Source organism: Felis catus, chromosome F2 (genome assembly GCF_018350175.1).
Source record: "Felis catus isolate Fca126 chromosome F2, F.catus_Fca126_mat1.0, whole genome shotgun sequence".
In the NCBI taxonomy this organism is placed as follows: Eukaryota; Metazoa; Chordata; class Mammalia; order Carnivora; family Felidae; genus Felis; species Felis catus.
This window is the reverse complement of record NC_058385.1, coordinates 39,963,208-39,981,255: the sequence shown is the minus strand read 5'-3', so window position 1 is coordinate 39,981,255 and position 18,048 is coordinate 39,963,208. Positions and strand designations below refer to the sequence as shown.

At 37.1% G+C, this 18,048-nt stretch overlaps 1 long non-coding RNA gene across 1 annotated transcript in view; it reads right to left on the bottom strand.

The window, feature by feature from the left end:
* Positions 1-417: 417 nt before the first annotated feature.
* Positions 418-18,048, bottom strand: part of LOC109496098 — a 74,854-nt gene continuing 57,223 nt past the window's right edge. The window contains exon 4 of the long non-coding RNA XR_006592648.1: positions 418-1,057. This is a non-coding gene — a long non-coding RNA (uncharacterized LOC109496098). The remainder of the gene's footprint in view (positions 1,058-18,048) is intronic.

Here is an 18,048-nt window from a genome sequence, read left to right as displayed (position 1 = left end):
TTACTCAGACCCAGTAGGTTTTCATATTTTCATTATCCTCTCTGTGATTATCTTTTCCTTCCATTTCCAAATGTCCTTTTCCTCCTTCAGTGTTTTCTGCTGGTTTTCATTTTCATGAACGTTCATTTCATTCTGGTAGAATATTTTAGTGACTTCCAAAATGGAGTGATTGCATTTCAGGAGAGTGTGCAAGGGAATTCATTAAGGTTCAGAAATAAAATACCAGGGGTGCCTGGGTGACTCAGTCAGTTAAGCATCTGACGCTTGATTTCGACTCAGGTCATGATCTCATGCTTCATGAGTTCCAGCCCCATGTGGGGCTTTGAGCTGACAGTGCAGAGCCGGCTTGGGGTTCTCTCTCTCTCTCCTCTCTTACTGCCCCCCTCCACTTGCACTGTCTCTCTCTCTCTCTCTCTCTCAAAATAAAATAAATAAATAAAAAACAATGCAGTGCTACTATTCAGATTTATTTTGACTTCATTCTTAAAAAATTTATTTTAATGTATGTATTAAAATGTTCATAGGATCCTAGTTCAGAAGCCCATGCATGTAATTTATAAATAAATATCCATATATGTGGATGTATGCCAACATTTATCTTCAGTACTGTATACCATCAAAAATATTTTTATATCACCGATTATATTTCACCTATTTTTCTTAAATCTCCATCCCATGGTTTCTTGGAATCCTCACACAAACTTCATTTTTATTCTTCCCACAAACTAGAAATCTTTGATTAAGTAAACAAACACTCTAAACACCTAACACTTCTAATTGTTTTTTATTCAAGCCTTTAAACACTTTGATGCATTCCTCATATTCAAAATAGATGACACATATTTAGCATAAGAAGTGGTTGGAATTCAGATGAATTTCAAAAAACGTTAAGTAAGAAAATAATCAGAAATGCCCCAATTTTTACATATGGTCAATCTTTGCTTTTCCCCCACATCATCATTGATAATTTACGGGTGTAGTTTTTGTGTGGCCTCCAATGACTACCCATTCCTTGTCTTTAGCAATCACGTAGAAACTGCTTACCAGCCCTCCTCACCTGAAACAAAATAAGATAAATAATCACATGTCTAGTACTATTTTATTTTGTACCATGAGTAAGAAATGCCCTAAAATTTGTGCTCTTCTGAAGGGGATAAAATCTTCAGAAGCATGACTTTTACTCAAAATAACTGAGTGAAATGGTAATATCAAAGTGCTGATCATAACCTAGTCCTGATTTATTTTTTTATTAATTTTTTTAGTGTTTATTTATTCTTGAGAGATAGAGACAGTGTGAGCAGGGGAAGGACAGAGAGAGAGAGAGACAGACATAGAATCCGAAGCAGGCTCCAGGCTCCGAGCTGTCAGCACAGAGCCCGTCGCGGGGCTCGAACCCACGAACCGCGAGACCATGACCTCAGCCGAAGTCGGACACTCAACCAACTGAGCCACCCAGGCGCCCTCCCCCACCAGTCCTGATTTATTATAAATAAAATAGTAGAGTGAAATGGAACTTCAAAGATGACCTAATGTCAACTCCTGGCTTTACCAGTGGAGCAAATGTGCCTCCAGTAGGTTAACAAACTTGGTGAAGTTACATAGCTAAACTTGTATAGCTACCTAGTAGCAAGGCTAGAACTTGAACCCAACTCCTCATTCCTGACAGGGTACACATCCCCTAGTCCAGGACTGGAATCTAGAACATTTTAAGACCAATGTTTGAATATTACTTAGAAAATATATTTCATTTCTGGTTTATTGATTTATTCTCTGAGTGAATTATTTACATTTACAATCAAATTAGGACCTTATCACATTTTTGAAGGAAGGAATGAGACAGTATAATCATAAAATTTTCAGGATGTTTTGTATATTTTTGCTGCAAGTGAATCCTTTTATTTACTACTGGAAAATTGAATTAAATTTGAGGATACAGATCTTTTCAAATTCACTGTAGTCTCTGTACCCTGACATAAATCCAGAAAAAGAGAACACTGGAGTGGAATAGACATGTGTCTGTTCTTCCCTCCAAAGGCTGTCTACAAACATCCTCAGCCCCGAGAGAAGGATGTGGATTGTTATTTATTGAATATCGCATCTCCTACAATAGGCATTTTACAATACCAAGCTCTGTAATAGTATTAAGGACTAATAATGGTCTCATTGAGTAGGGCTGCTTGTGGAATAAAATGGCTTTTAATGGGTTCCTAGTCTTTTTTTTTTTAAATAAATTTACTGGAAATTCAACTTATAGTAAATGCAGATTCATTTCTTTTTATAGTTAAAAAAAATACAAAGGTGTGTCCCTGGGCTCACATTTCAGAAGTTTTAAATGACTCTCTGTATCTGATTTTTATTGCCCTGTGAATGTTACAGCAATTTTGGTTTCAATATATAAACTGGAGCCTGTTTTATGCATAAAATCATGTAGCTCAATCTCCAAATACATTGCCCACCCATGCATGATAATTAATTTTTTATTGAACAAAGCCCTAAAATATAAAGCATTAGTTGATTATGTGTAACCAAATGATGTTAGATGTCCAAGGGCAATTATGATAAAATATTAAAGCAATTTTATATCAAGAAAAAGATAAAAATATACAGCCACATACTCTTGATTCAGTTACTTCAATTTTCTTTTTTGCGCATTAAAAATGTATTTAAGACCTGCCAAGTCAATCGCTTCAAATATGAAGTTACTTTCATTTTGAGAAACTCCAAAATTATTGAGGTGCATTTGAGACACTAGGAGTCCCAAAAAGTTACTGACACTAAGCCTCCTATAAGCCAAGGCAAGCTCATGATCCTCTCTTTAATAAATTTGGAATCCTTATTAGAAAATGTGCCACAGTGTAGCACTCAGAGATAAACTATGTTGCAGTAGCCTCTCTTGAAAAAAGCTAGAAATAAGTCGCTTAATAAAGTCTAAATCATTCCTTAGGTTAGCTAATAGAAGCACCCGTGGTTATAAAATTAATCAGTCCCCGCTATTACAGCAAATTGGTGAAGATTGTATTGACACATCTTCATCTGTATGTCTCATCAGAGGTGTCCGTGCCATTTAGCTACGAAACCCTGGAGGCTTTCCTCCGCACAGAATCTTATAACACTTCAATTAAGGGACACCAAGCTGCCAACCAGACAGCGGCACATTTATTTCTTGATGACTCCTTAAGTTGTGCCACAGGCCTATCATTAAGAGAATATTTTTCACAGCAGGTTGCAAAGATCCTCGTGCCATTAAAAGGAATTGAAAAAGCATCAATTTGTTGTTTCCACCTAACACAGATATTTTTCATTGCTGGAACAGCCATTAAAAACAATCTGTTTTATTGCATTCTGAAAAGATCACATGAAGTACACATAATGATTTATTTTAAGGATGACATTCGGATTAAAACCACTGTGAAAATGTAGTATTTGAAATAAATATTTAGGAAAACAAAGTCCCAGATATGCTTTTCTTTTTTATACCAAGTTATTAGAAGAAATTTATTGATACCTTGAATCATAGTTTGAAAAGGAAAAAGAATGCCTTTTACAAGAGGATGAGGAAGAGGGTTTCTGGGGAGGTTATGTCTCAGGGCAATGCATGCCTTAAAATTTTAAGTGGAAATTCTTTGAAAATTAGTAAACTGGAACAGAACGCTTTAAAAACAGGATGGATCAGACCCCGCTTTGGGTCTGATGTATGGGGCTTTTTTTCTTGCCAGGCAGAGTAGGAGTTTAATGCCATTGCTACATTGTAGAGTTCTGACGTAAAATACTGTTTCTTGGTCACCAGAGTGGGAGGAATCACTCAATTCTTCTTATTTATTTATATTACGACATTTGTTGACTATGGGTACCTACCAGAAATTGCAGTCTGACATTGTGACTTATTTTAAAATTTATTTTCTTAGTACCAGCGCTGGTCACTCATTATTTGACAGCCTGCATCAGCAGTAACTTAAAACAAGGGGACGTTTCTGTCAAGGAGTCTTCTTAACGCTACCGCTTAAAATTTCAGAAGTTTTCCATAAGTTATTTAAAAAAAAAAATTAAGTGTTTTTTGAGAGAGACAGAGACAGCAGGAGTGGGGGAAAGGGCAGAGAGAGAGGGAGAGAGAGAATTCCAAGCAGAATCCGTGCTGCCAGCGCAGAGCCCGACATGGGGCTCAAACTCACAAAACTGTGAGATCATGACCTGCCTGAGTCGAAACCAAGAGTCAGATGCTTAACTGACTGAGCCACCCAGGCACCACCCATAAGTTATTTTTAACACCACCAACTGGTTTCTGACAAAACCAAAGAATAAAAAATTAAAATAAATCATGGGTTCCAGTAATGATTATACAGTATTTTGAATTCATCTTCTCAAGAAAAACAGCAACAATAAAACGACCTCATAGAGGAGGACTTTATTCTGTCTTTCTGCTTTAAAATGTTGATCACGCTCTGGTGTTACCAGCGTTGGAACACCTTATGTTAAAACGGATCTTGTTGAACCTTCTGGGATCTCACCGTGATAGTGGGACAGGGTATAAGAGAAGGGATGTAATGGACGTTGTGGGGTACGGTCAGATCCGCCCTTCAGGGTGACGCACTTCTCTTGTGGCAGGAGAGTGTTGGCAGCTGGCAGGTCTCGGCCGAATTTTTTTCTGGGGATTGCCCGGAGCAGAAGACAGACTATGCCCAAGGCCACTGCTCCTATCTAGAGATAGTTCACATCCAATGAGTGGCCTACAAGGAGCATTGTAAAGGCCCTGTCTCCTTGCTGCAGAGCCATATGACTCTGAAGGACCAACTCAGCTCTGGAGTTCTCCCTGTAGGGATGCTAGAGGCGTCTGTTGTAAGTGCATGGTGGTTCAAATCTTCCCTCTGCCCAACCCTACCTTCCTCACTGCTCCATGGGTGTCAGTCAACTCCCTACATGCAAATCTTCATCTCAAATTTGGTTCCAAAGAATCAGTGCAAGACAACAGTGTCCCATGTTTAACATCCATATAATTTGATTCGGCTGAATAGGTTACGCATAAAGGAGCAAAAAACAGGGAATGATGGAGGTATTAGGGCAACCGTTTAAAAAAAAACAACCATAGATACACTTGGAATGCCTTTAGATATTCAGGGGTCAGTTTTGGTAAAGTATATCTCTTGAATCCTCTCTTTCCCCCCATTCTCACTGACACCACCTTCATGATGTCTCCCTGCCTCATTTTCCCCACTTCTGGATCATTCATTCTCTTTGAGAGTAACAGAATTATCTTTCAAAAACTCAGATTTGGTGTAACTTCCTTGTTTAAAAGCTTTGGATGCATACACATTGTTTCAGTATAAAATAAGGGGTTTTATCCCTTAGAGTTCTTCTTCTGATATTTATGTCACTTCACTGCCTGTAACATCCCTCCTCTGGTGACCAATCCCACAGTACTTAGCACAGCCCTAGTACCTCTGTTACAGATTCTTTGAATGTTTTACTATTTCCAGCATATGTCATGTCCTTCTGTGATTCACTGTGTGCTTTTGAACCTGTTGATCCTAAATGCCTTTTCTCTAACCCCTTGTCTTGTTAATACACTTCTATCGATCCTGCAAGACTCCTCAAATCTTCATTATCTTTTCAATTGTTCCCTGATCCCTCCACCAAAATAACAGCTCCATAATTTATTCCCAACTTCATTTGTGTGTTTATCTATCAAAGCTTCTTCTGTATTATAATTTACCATGTTTACACTTTTTTGTATCCCATTATTAAAATTTTAAAGGACAAGGGCATTCCATTTAATCTGAAACTCCAGTGCCCAGGATTGCCCATATTAAATACCTAAATAAATAAATAAATAAGGATGTCTAAATTTAGGTTTCACCCAAATGAGAGCCTAAAACAGCACTTGGGTACAGGTAGTTTACTTGAGAAGTGAATTTTAAAAGGAAGAGGGAGTGAGTAGGAGGAACGAGACAAGGAAGGAGGGAAATTCAATAATGGATTCATTGGTTATCGGGTGGTCATCATTGTGGATAGTGGGTCAGAACCTCTGGGAACTTTCTAAGGCTAGGGTGGAAAGCATTTCCAAATTGTCCCCATGAAAGACAAGAAGATTGAGGCATTTATCTGCTCACTTTATCACCCATTGGTTGATGGTTTATCCAGAGATATTAACTCCCCCTCCCCTCCAGACTGTACTTGCACTGGGGCTGGTTTGTAAACAGTCTTGAGGAAAGAACTGGAGAGAGGGCACTGGAAGTGTGTGTGGAAGTGTCTACCATAGCTGCAGTTGAAATCACAAGTAGGTTTGGCAGATGTGGCCCAAGGTACAGGAACATAGCTCTAGGGGATTATTTGACTAAAGTTATGAGATTATTCATTTTGAGAGAGCAGCATTGGACCTAATCAAGCATTCTGATTTAAAGTGTAAAATGTAACTAAATGTACTTTCACTGCAACTAAAAATAAACTGAAGCTTATATTTATGACATGAATTCTTATTCCGTTAGTTGTACCTGGCTCTTTTTCTTTATTTTCTTTTTTGTTTCTTCTATGACTAAGAAAGTATGTATTAATTTGGCAATATGTTCTCTGACCCTCAATTTTCTCCTGTGTAATGAGAGGATAAGACTCTATTTTAACGAATCATTTGTCATTTTTCCATTCGTTCACTTATTCATTAAACAAATACCTATTGAACACCTACTATGTGCCAGTCTCCATATACTTAGGACTACGGGTATAATGAAGAGTAAAACAAAACAAAACAAAACAAAACTTCAAACTAACAAAACTTACTTACCAGTCCTTTACATAAAGGATCTGGTGAAGGAGAGACACCGAACAAATAAATCATACAAATAAATATAATACAAAAAAATTTGGTCAGTGACAGAAAGAAAAGGTACAACTTACAGTTTTCACAAGGGTTTATAACAGGAGTGTATAGTTTAGTTTGCTGTTTACTCAATGGTCTCAAACTGTCTGACTGTCAAACTAAGCCCTGCCTGAAAGATGGCGGCAGTTGGTGAAGTGAGGCGAAGGAGAAGCAGGGACAGCACTGCAAGTGAAAGCTGTGACACAGAGGGAAAAGCCATGATGCATTCCAAAGAAGGTGAGGTTGCTCAGAACAAGTGAAGGGAGTGGGGAAGGTCAGTGCAAAGTAAGGCTGGGGAGGTAAACAGGGACAGGAACATACGGGAACATGAAGATCCTGGTAGTCATCAGGAATGGGAAGCAAAGGGAAATCTTTGAAAGAGGTATATGATGTGACATACCTGTGGAAGGTTGTTCATACTTCTACATATGGATTGAATGAGTATCAGAATGCAGGAAAGTGGACGGGGCGCCTGGGTGGCGCAGTTGGTTAAGCGTCCGACTTCAGCCAGGTCACGATCTCACGGTCCGTGAGTTCGAGCCCCGCGTCAGGCTCTGGGCTGATGGCTCAGAGCCTGGAGCCTGTTTCCGATTCTGTGTCTCCCTCTCTCTCTGCCCCTCCCCCGTTCATGCTCTGTCTCTCTCTGTCCCAAAAAATAAATAAACGTTGAAAAAAAAATTAAAAAAAAAATAAAAAAAGAATACAGAAAAGTGGAAACAGGACCGTAACTCTGTGGAAAGACACTGATTTCAAAAAGCAACTCATGTACCCACACAGAGTTGATACAATCTGGTTGCGTTCTTTTCTTGTCTTCTCCTATTTCCTTTTATTCATTTTTTTTATTCCCTTAAGTTTTCCCTCTATCTTATAAACTTACTCTTCGCATCTCGTAAGAGACCTTCATTAGGAGAAAGAAGTTATGTTATTCATCATCAATGGCCTGTCACACATTCTCTGTCACGTTTCCATGTGATCTTTGCTGCTGAAAAAGGCAAAAGAGGATGGCAAGCCAGCCTGCTCAGGATTTCTGGGGCAAGGAGAAGGAATCGTGGTCTTCATGGTGTTAGAAGTGAAGGAGCACAGGTTAGGAATCATTTGGCAGATGAAACTTTATGTAAAGAGAGTTCAAGGGTGTTGGGTAAACTAAAAGTTGAGTTAGAAGAGTAACAGTAATTTGTGGTAGAGATTTCTAGATATCCGAGCAGCAAGGGGAGGAACTGAAGACACTCAATTTTAAAAAATTAAGTTTTTTAATTTATCTTGAGAGAGAGAGAAACAGAGCACCCAAGTGGGGGAGTGGCAGAGAGACAGGGAGAGAGAGAATCCCAAGCAAGCTCCATGTTATCAGTGCAGAGCTCTATGTGGGGCTTGAACCAACGAACCATGAGATCAACACCTGAGCTGAAGTCAAGAGCCGGACGCTTAACTGAATGAGCCAACCAGGTGCCCCTGACCACACTCAATTTTAAACAAGAGCATTTCCTTTTTGATATTAAACCATTATTAATAATAATGATACCACTTTGTATTTTGTTTCTTTCAACTTTATTGAGGCATACTAAGGTGCACATATCTGAATGTGTATTTTGATGACTTTGACATATGTACACCTGTGGAATACTTCCATAATCGAGGTAACATATAATTCCATCAGCCCCAAAAGTTTACTTTTGCCCCCTTTGTATTACTTTCCTCCCTCCATTCCTATCCCAGGCAAGCACTGATGAGCTTTCTGTCATTATACAGTAATTTGCATTTCCTAGCATTTTATATAAAGTGAATTACACAGTATGATTCTGGGTTCTTCTGTCCAGCATAATTATCTTGAGATTCATCATATTGTTGCATGTATCATTAGTTAATTCTGTTTTGTTGCTTAGTAATAATACATTGTATGAATATACCACAAAATTTTCATCAATTTGCTTATCAATGGACATTCAGGTTATTTCCATGTTTTATCTTTTACAAGTAAAGCTCCTATGAACATTGGCGTACAAGGCTTAGTATGGACACATAGTTTTATTTCTTTTGGCTCAATACTTCAAAATGGAATGGCCAGGTAATATGGTAGGTATATATTTAAGCTTAAATAAACTGCTACAATGTTTCCAAAGTGACTATACTATTTTACATTCCCACCTGTAGTTTAACATAAAAAATATATAGGTTGGCATTGCCTTACACAAACTTACAATACACCTGTAAGCTCAGTATTATTTATCCCATCACATAAAAGGAAACCAAAGTTCAGGAATGTTAAATAAACTACTTGTGGACACAAAACAAGTAAATGAAAGAATTGGAATTCAAACTTGTATTTGACAGTGTTAGAATGATTTTTCAGAATGCCCAGGGAACGTTTTTATAAACCAAAGACTAGCTCTTGCTTTAAATAAATGTGATTCTCATCTGCTGCATTGCTAGCTCCTGCTTGACTTGGATAAATGGACAGAATGGGAAATTATTGTAGTCTAAGCGATGGCTCATTGGCCAGACAAGGTCGAGGTATAACTTTATATGGTTGACTGGAATTTAAACTTGTGACCTGCCATCAGTTGAAGAAGATATATATATATATGTTTACATATATATGTTTTATATGTTTACATTTATATGTCATATATATATGTATGTTTATATATAGCTCCTTCCGATAAAACAACAATTTTCTTAATTTAAAAGAACAGTTCCAATTTAGATGAAGTGCTACCTAAATCAGCAACCATAGGCATGCTTCCATTGGTTTAATGGCTTTTTGTTTTTTACTGCTGACTTTGTTTCAAAGAGCAAATAAAGACGCAAGAACTGGAAAGCAAAAATCAAAAACAAAACAAAAACAAAAAACAAAAACAAACAAAAAGCAAACAAACAAACAAAATAACAAAAAACAAAACAAAACAAAAAAAACAAATAAGAAATACAAAACCAGCTGGGAAACAAAGAGAAGAGGATAAAGCACCTGGAGGAAATTAATGGACGGAAGTACATTCTCTTTGTTTCCATTTTTAATAAGACAAACGCATTATGTAAAATTTAAGATGTGAGAACTGTACATAGATGTATGAAACACAACCTACAAGAGGCTCTTGTGGTTTTTGATGCTGCTGTTGGCAGTGTTTCCTCTACTACTGAGGGGCACTTTGGTTTGTATGATGTTACTCTCAACGCAAGCCTCTACGGTAACCTAATATCCAGGAGACACAAGGGTGAACTAACTGCTTTTGCCTCGGAGATGTAGCAACTGAGATGCTAGTTTTGCAATGGAGATGTAGTACTGAGACTAAAACCACTAAACACTCTTAACTCTTTTCTTTTTAGAGAAGAATTGGGTGTAAGGATGGTCTGTATTTAGGAGTTAGTAACTGATGGTCCAAAAAGTCAATATTAGAATCACTGCTTCTCAAAACCTTTCATTTTTTTCCGTCTCTACTGTCATCAACTGCAATAGCTTCCTAATCAGATTTAGCAAATAAAAAAATATAGGACTCAGAGATAAATTTAATTTTTAGAGAAAAAATAATTTTTTAGTATAAGAATATCCCATGGAATATTTGGGACATACACTAAAAAAAAAGAGTATTTGGGCGCCTGGATGGCTCAGTCGCTTGAGCGTCCGACTTGAGCTCAGGTCATGATCTCGCAGTTGTGAGTTCCAGCGCTTTGTCAGGCTTTGTGCTGACAGCTCAGAGCCTGGACCCTGCTTCGGCTTCTGTGTCTCCCTCTCTCCCTCTGCCCCTCCCCCGCTCATGCTCTGTCTCTCTCACTCTCAAAAATGAATAAATGTTAAAAAAAATTTTTTTGAGGGGCGCCTGGGTGGCGCAGTCGGTTAAGCGTCCGACTTCAGCCAGGTCACGATCTCGCGGTCGGTGAGTTCGAGCCCCGCGTCAGGCTCTGGGCTGATGGCTCGGAGCCTGGAGCTTGTTTCCGATTCTGTGTCTCCCTCTCTCTCTGCCCCTCCCCCGTTCATGCTCTGTCTCTCTCTGTCCCAAAAATAAAAAAAAAAACCAAAAAAACAAAACAAAAAAAAAACGTTAAAAAATTTTTTTGAAGTATTCATTGTTTATCCAAAATTCAAATTTAATTGGGTATCCTGTATTTTTATCTGTCAACCCTAATGCCAACAGACTTAGCCTCCTTTTTCCCTCTATCTTCTCTCCTTTCCGTGTCAGCAAAATGGAGTATCGAAATTTACTGAAGAAATGGAACACTTAAATTTAACAGGAGTTGTTGAAGATGGAAACACTTCAGTGCACTCTTTCAAACATTCAAAACCAGCCAAATACCAGTGTTATCTATTCATACATACATAGCACCAATAGTTTGAGTGATAATTTCAGTAATAAAGTCATTTGTAAAACTCAATACACCTATTTTTTTTTTAATGTTTATTTACTTATTTTGGGAGAGAGATAGAGCATGAGTGAGGGAGGGGCAGAGAGAAGGGAGTCAGAGAATCCCAAGTTGGTTTTGTGCTGTCAGTCACAAACCATGAAATCATGACCTGAGCCAAAATCAAGAGTCAGACGTTCAACAAACTGAGCCACCCAGACATCCCTCAATACACTTATTCTCAATAAATACACTGAAAAAATACAAATGAAAGGACAATACTCAACATGATAAATAACCTAATATTTAGTTAACTAATACTTTTGGTTTCTATCTATGTGTCCACTGCAGTAACAAGGAAAAGCAAAATATTAAGAGACAGAAATAATAATTATCATCCCCATTTCCATTCTACAGGCAAGGAAACTGAAGAATAGAGAAGTTAAGTCATTTGCCACAAAGCTGGTAATTTATGGAGCCAGGCAGTCCAACTTCAAACCTCATACTCTAAGCAACTACACTAAACTGCCATTTTATACAGCAACAGTGATAAACATGAATTGCCTAGGAATAATGCAAATAAAAGATATTCAGGACTTCTATGGAAAACAGTTAAATGGCTAGATAGCTGTTTCATGCTTTGAATGAAAGACAATGTTGATAACTTTCTCAGTTCCTCCCCAATTCATATATAGCTAGAATGAATAATCAGTCAAACCTCAAATCGTATTACTGAAGAAGTTGGAAAAAATTATTCTTTTTTTGGAAAAATTATTCTAAAATTAATCTGAAAAGATGCATTAGAAAAAAATATTTGGGTAAGTGAAGGAAGTTTTGATCTACAAAAAGGACAGGAAGAGTAAATATTGTAAAGATACACTTTTTCCCAAACTGATCTTGAAATTATAATTCTAGTAAAATCCAGACAGGTCTGTGTGCATGTATATAACTTTTAAGCCTATTGTAAAATTGTATGACTGAGATTAGTTAATATGTTTTTTTTATTTCATTCAACAATATTTTGCATGTCTAAAAGATAATGGCTCTCTCTTTTTTTTTAAACATAATTGACCACCCTTTGGGTAAATACCTAACAGTGCAATTGCTCGATTGTAGGGTAGTTTATTTTTAATTTCTTGAGGAACCTCCATACTGCTCTCCAGAGTGGCTGCACCAGCTGGCATTCCCACCAGCAGTGCAAGAGGGTTCTCAACATCCTTTCCAACACCTGTTGCTCGTGTGTTGTTAATTTTAGCCATTCTGACAAGTGTGAGGTGATATATCATCATGGTTTTGATCTCTTGTTCCCTGATGATGAATGATGTTGAGCACCTTTTCACGTGTTTGTTAGTCATCTGTATGTCTTCTTTGAGTATCCTGTCTATTCATGTCTTCGGCCCATTTCTTAACTGGGTTGTTTGTTTTTTGGGTGTTTAGTTTGACAAATTATTTATAGATTTGGATACTAACCCTTCACCAGATAGGCCATTTGCAAATATCTTCTCCCATCCCATAGGCTGCCTTTTAGTTTTGTTGATTATTTCCTATGCTGTGCAGGAGATTTTTTATCTGGAAGGCTTAATAGTTCATGTTTGCTTTCACTTCCCTTGCCTTCTGCAATGTTTCTAGTAAGAAGTTGCTCCAGCCAAGGTCAAAGGGGTTGCTTCCCGTGTTTTCCAGGATTTTGATGGTTTCCTGTCTCACATTTAGGTCTTTCATCCCTGTTGAATTTATTTCTGTGTATGGTGTAAGAAAGTGGTCTGGTTTCATTTCTCTGCATGTCGCTATCCAGTTTTCCCAACACCATTTGTTGAAGACACTGTCTTTTTTCCACTGGATATTTACCCAAAAGACATTATACAGATTTGAAAGGGTACTTGCACCCCAATGTTTATAGCAGCATTCTCAACAATAGCCAAACTATGGAGAAAGCTCAAATGTCTATCAACTGATGAATGGATAAAGAAGATGCGATATATATATATAATATATATATATAATATACATATATAATGGAATATTACTCAGCCATCAAAAAATGAAATCTTGCCATTTGCAAGAATGTGGGTGGAGCTAGAATGTATTATGCTAAGAGAAATAAGTCAATCAGAGAAAGATATATGATTTCGCTCATATGTGGAATTTAAGAAACAAAACAGATGAATATATGGGAGGGGAGCAGAGGGGGAGAGAAGAAAGGGAAACAAACCACACAAGATTCTTAACAATAGAGAACAAACCCAGGGTTGATAGAGGGAGATAGGTGGTATATAGGCTAGATGGGTTATGGGTACTAAGAAGGGCATTTGTGATGAGCACTGGGTGTTGTCTGTAAGTGATGAATCACTGAATTCCACTTCTGAAACCAATATTGCACTGTATATTAACTAACTAAAATATCAATAAAAACAAAACAAAACAAAAATAAAGGGTATTAGCTAGTTTTAATATGCATTCTAAAGTTTTACATACAAGATAAATAAATCAAGCTTGTTAATTGGGATAAAAAATAAACAGAACCAACCACCATTATATTGTCATACCTAAATACCTCAATATTGTCAAAATACTCAGTGTCCAAATTTCCAATTGTTTCATAAAATGTAATAAGTATTTTACAGTTCATTTTATTGACTCAGGATTCAAACCAGGCCCATGCATTGCAACTGGTGGAAAGTCTATGTATCTGCCCTTCCCCCTTCCTCTACACCTTGTTTTATTTTCTTGTAATTTATTCTTTGAAGAAATCAGGTTTGTCCTGTAGTTTCTTATATTCTGGTTTTGCCGATTGCATCCTGTGTAGCAGTGTAACATCTTCTGCCTTCTGTATTTCTTATGAATTGCTAGTTGTATATGGAGACTTAAAACAGTCCAGGTACAATTTTATTTATTCTGTGTTTTAGGCAACACTATTTCTCAGGTGGTGTTCTTCCAGTCACAAGTACATAAAGCCTCTCTTTTGGAAATGTCAGCAGTGGTTGGTCATCAACTACTAGCTCCATTAATACAGAAGAGATTGCAAAATCATGATACTCTAATGCTACAGTAATAATTTTTCCACATGATTAGCTAGAACGCTTCTATAAAAAGAACCCATTTCTTCATCCGCTATTTAATTACCAAGAGTTTAGTGTGAATAAAAAAAAAGCAGGATAAATGCTCAATTACTTTAGCTAATATACATTTGATAAATAATAACAAAATGAAAAACTCATTTTCTTGGGTATGAGAATCATTTTAAAGTTTAGTAACTGATGTCTTCTGGAATCCGTGTAGACATATAGGGACAAGCAAAGGAATGAAGCAAGAGGCCCCAAACAAATATTTACTAAGCCTTTGAAATTTTTTATTGAATTAATCAGCAACCAGATAAAGATCCAAACATTATCAGTCACCCAGAGACCTCCCTCTTGTGCCCTTTTGGTCACCACTCTTTCCCAAGTATGACCACATTCTGATGTCTAAAATTATATATTAGTTTTGTCTGTATTGTGCTTTATATAAATGGATTCACATGGTGAGGACTCTTAGTATTTTTCTTTTTTTGTTCAATATTTGTGAAATTCATTCACACTGCTGCATGTGGTTATAAATCATTTGTTCTCATTTCTGTATAATATTCCATTTTGATAAGCACTGCTCTACGTACTGAGGCTAAAACAGATAGAGTCTCTACTTTAGTGGAGTTTATCTTCTAGTATATGTAATAATATATGAAAACAGGTGTATTTAAGGAAGCTGCACATATACTTGAGTTGTTGGGCAATTGCATAAATGGTGCTGGGACAATTTGTTATCCATTTGGAAACATCGAAAAGTGGAACTCTGTGCCACACACACAGAGAAATAATTCCAAGAAATTTAAAGATGGAAATGTAAAAGATAAAGTTTTAAAATAAATATGAATTTATTAATTATCAATATTTATTTAACATCTACTTGTAGCAAGCACTCATCTAGGTTTCAGGGACACATCATTAAAAAATAGTATACAGGGGCACTTAGGTGGCTCAGTCAGTTAACTGTCTGACTTTGGATCTCAGCTCAGGTTGTGATCTCATAGTTCATGGGATGGAGCCCCGCATTGTGCTCTACACTGAGCATGCAGCCTGCTTGGGACTCTCACTCTCCCTCTCTGCCCTTCCCCCATCTCAAAATAAATAAAATAAAAAAAAAAATAGTAGACCAATCTCTGATCTCATGAAGCACACATTTAATGTAGTGAAACAGACAATAAAAAACATAGACAAATAAATTATATAGTATATATTTAAAAAAATTTTTTAACGTTTATTTATTTTTGAGAAGAGAGAGACAGAGCATGAGTGGGGGAGGAGAGAGAAAGAGGGAGACACAGAATCCAAAACAGGCTCCAGGCTCTGGGCTGTCAGCACAGAGCCCGACGCGGGGCTCGGACTCACAGACCCTGAGATCATGACTTGAGCCGAAGTCGGACGCTTAACCAGGCCACCCAGGTGCCCCCAAATTATATAGTATATTAGAAAACTATAAGTGTTTTGGAGAAAAATAAAGCCAGTGGAAGTAAAGGTGTAAAGAGTATCTGGAGGAAAGGATAGGGTTGCAATTCTAGGTAGGATGATCAAGGAATGCAGAAGAAAATTCTTTATCACTTTAGAGTAGGAAAGGGTTTATGAAATAAGTTTTATTTATTTATTTATTTATTGAAATGTTTTAAAAAACAAAAACATAAGAAATGCCTGATTAATTCTACTGCATTAAAGAAAAAACTTTTCTGCATAAAAAGACACTAGGAAAGTAAAAAAGACGGGAGAAAATATTTGCAACCCATATAATCCTCCAAGGATTAGTAACCAGAATATACAACTTCTATAAATTAATAAGAAAAATACAAACAACCAATAGAAAAAATATAGACAATGGATGTAAATACGCAGCCCACAGAAGAGGAAGCCTACATTATGATTAAACCTATGTGGGAAAAAATGCTCAATAGCAAGAAAAATGTTGCTGGGATCAGAGTGGTAGCACTCTTCTGACTTTGGCTGACTGCTTTCCTACCTGTTTTCAGCATCACGACATGTGCTTTGGGTTACTATCAAGATGAGAAGCACAGATCTAGGAAGCAACTAAATCCTTTTTCTATTTTGCCCCTTTGAGCATGCATACTATTAACCACATCTCCCTAACTTCTATAGTAAATATAAACCTTCCCCTCAGAGCTGTGAGATCTTTGAAGCTGAAAAAGAGGAGGGAATTGTGTTCATGAACCAAGGGAGCTTGAAATGCCACCCAGCCAAGGTGATGTCTAATTACTTAAGAAAAAAAACTCAATTTATGAATGACCCAAGACCCTTGTTTGCTATTTTTCATCCTGATGCTCAGTTAATGTACATTTCAATTCAATGCTTATTGAAATCCTATCAGAAGTGATATAATTCAAATTTGTCAAAAAATGTTGCTTATCAAAACTGATGTAAAGATGAACTATCTTGTGTGCCAAATTGAGCTTTCTAAAATGCAAATCCAGGGGTGCCTGGGTGGCTCAGTTGGTTAAGTGTCTGATTTCGGCTCAGGTCATGATCTCACAGTTTGTGGGTTTGAGCCCCACATCTGGCTCTGTGTTGACAGCTCAGAGCCTGGAGACTTTTTCAGCTTCTGTGTCTCTTTCTCTCTCTGCCCCTCCCATGCTCATGCTCTGTCTCCCTCTGTCTCTCAATAATAAATAAAAGTTAAAAAAGAAATAAAAAAATAAAATGCAAATCTGGTACACTTATCTATGAACTCTGTAACCCAACCATAATAGATTACTTGCTCTTCTAAAAACAGAAGATACTTTTGTAACTAATCCATTCTGTTCCCTCTATTTTTTTGTTCAACAAATATTTCTTGAGCACCTATGGTGTGCCAGAAGCTGTTATAGGCACTGGAGTTTTATCTATGAATAAAAAATAAACTTTCTATTTTCATGGAGCTTACATTTAAGTGGGAGAAAACAGACAATAACATGAAAAAATATGTACTATGTTAATATGTCTGGTATTCTGAGAGCAACTTTTTAAAAAGGATATAGGGATAGGGTGATGGAGAAGTGCTGTTTTGGTATTTTGGTTTTTAAAAAAAGGCTCTCCTATGAGAAGATATTTGAATAAAGACAAGAGAAATGATAGAGAAAGCCATATAGGCACCAGTGCTCTGTATTTGCCCACAGTGTAACCAATATAGGTTAGTATTATGTTAGTTTAAGGTCTGAAATATGAGGGGCAAGTTCTAGCACCTGAATAAAAATATGATGTTTTAAATACTCATACCATACCAAAGGATTTTTTCTCTGAAGCAAAGAGAAAATGATATAACTTTATAAAAGTCTGCACAGTCTCCTTCTAATTGAATTATCAAATCTGTAAGCCTTTGACCCCAGAAACATTTAATTTTTGAGATTCAATACAGATACATTTATTTTTTTAATTAATTAATCTATTTTGAGAGAGAGAGAGGCAGAAAGGGAAAGAGACAGAGAATCCCAAGCAGGCTCCACAGTCAGCACAGAGCCCACTGCGGGGGGGGGGGGGTGAGGGGGAAGGGGCTCGAACTCACAAATTGTGAGACCATGGCCTGAGCTGATAACAAGAGTTGGACGCTTAACAACTGAGCCACCCAGGTGCCTCTTACATTTCTTATTCTTATAAAATTTTTTCTATAGGAAATAAAAGACTTAGATATTTGATGTAATGCCTATATGCGATTTACCTATTTTTACCTAAGATGATTCTTTGCTTTCTTTTTGTATGCAAGGGTTGTTCTATGTACTATGTTTCCCTACTATCCCTTCCTCAAGTCAAGACACTGAGGTCTGTAGGATTACCAAGAGGTATCTAGACACACTCACA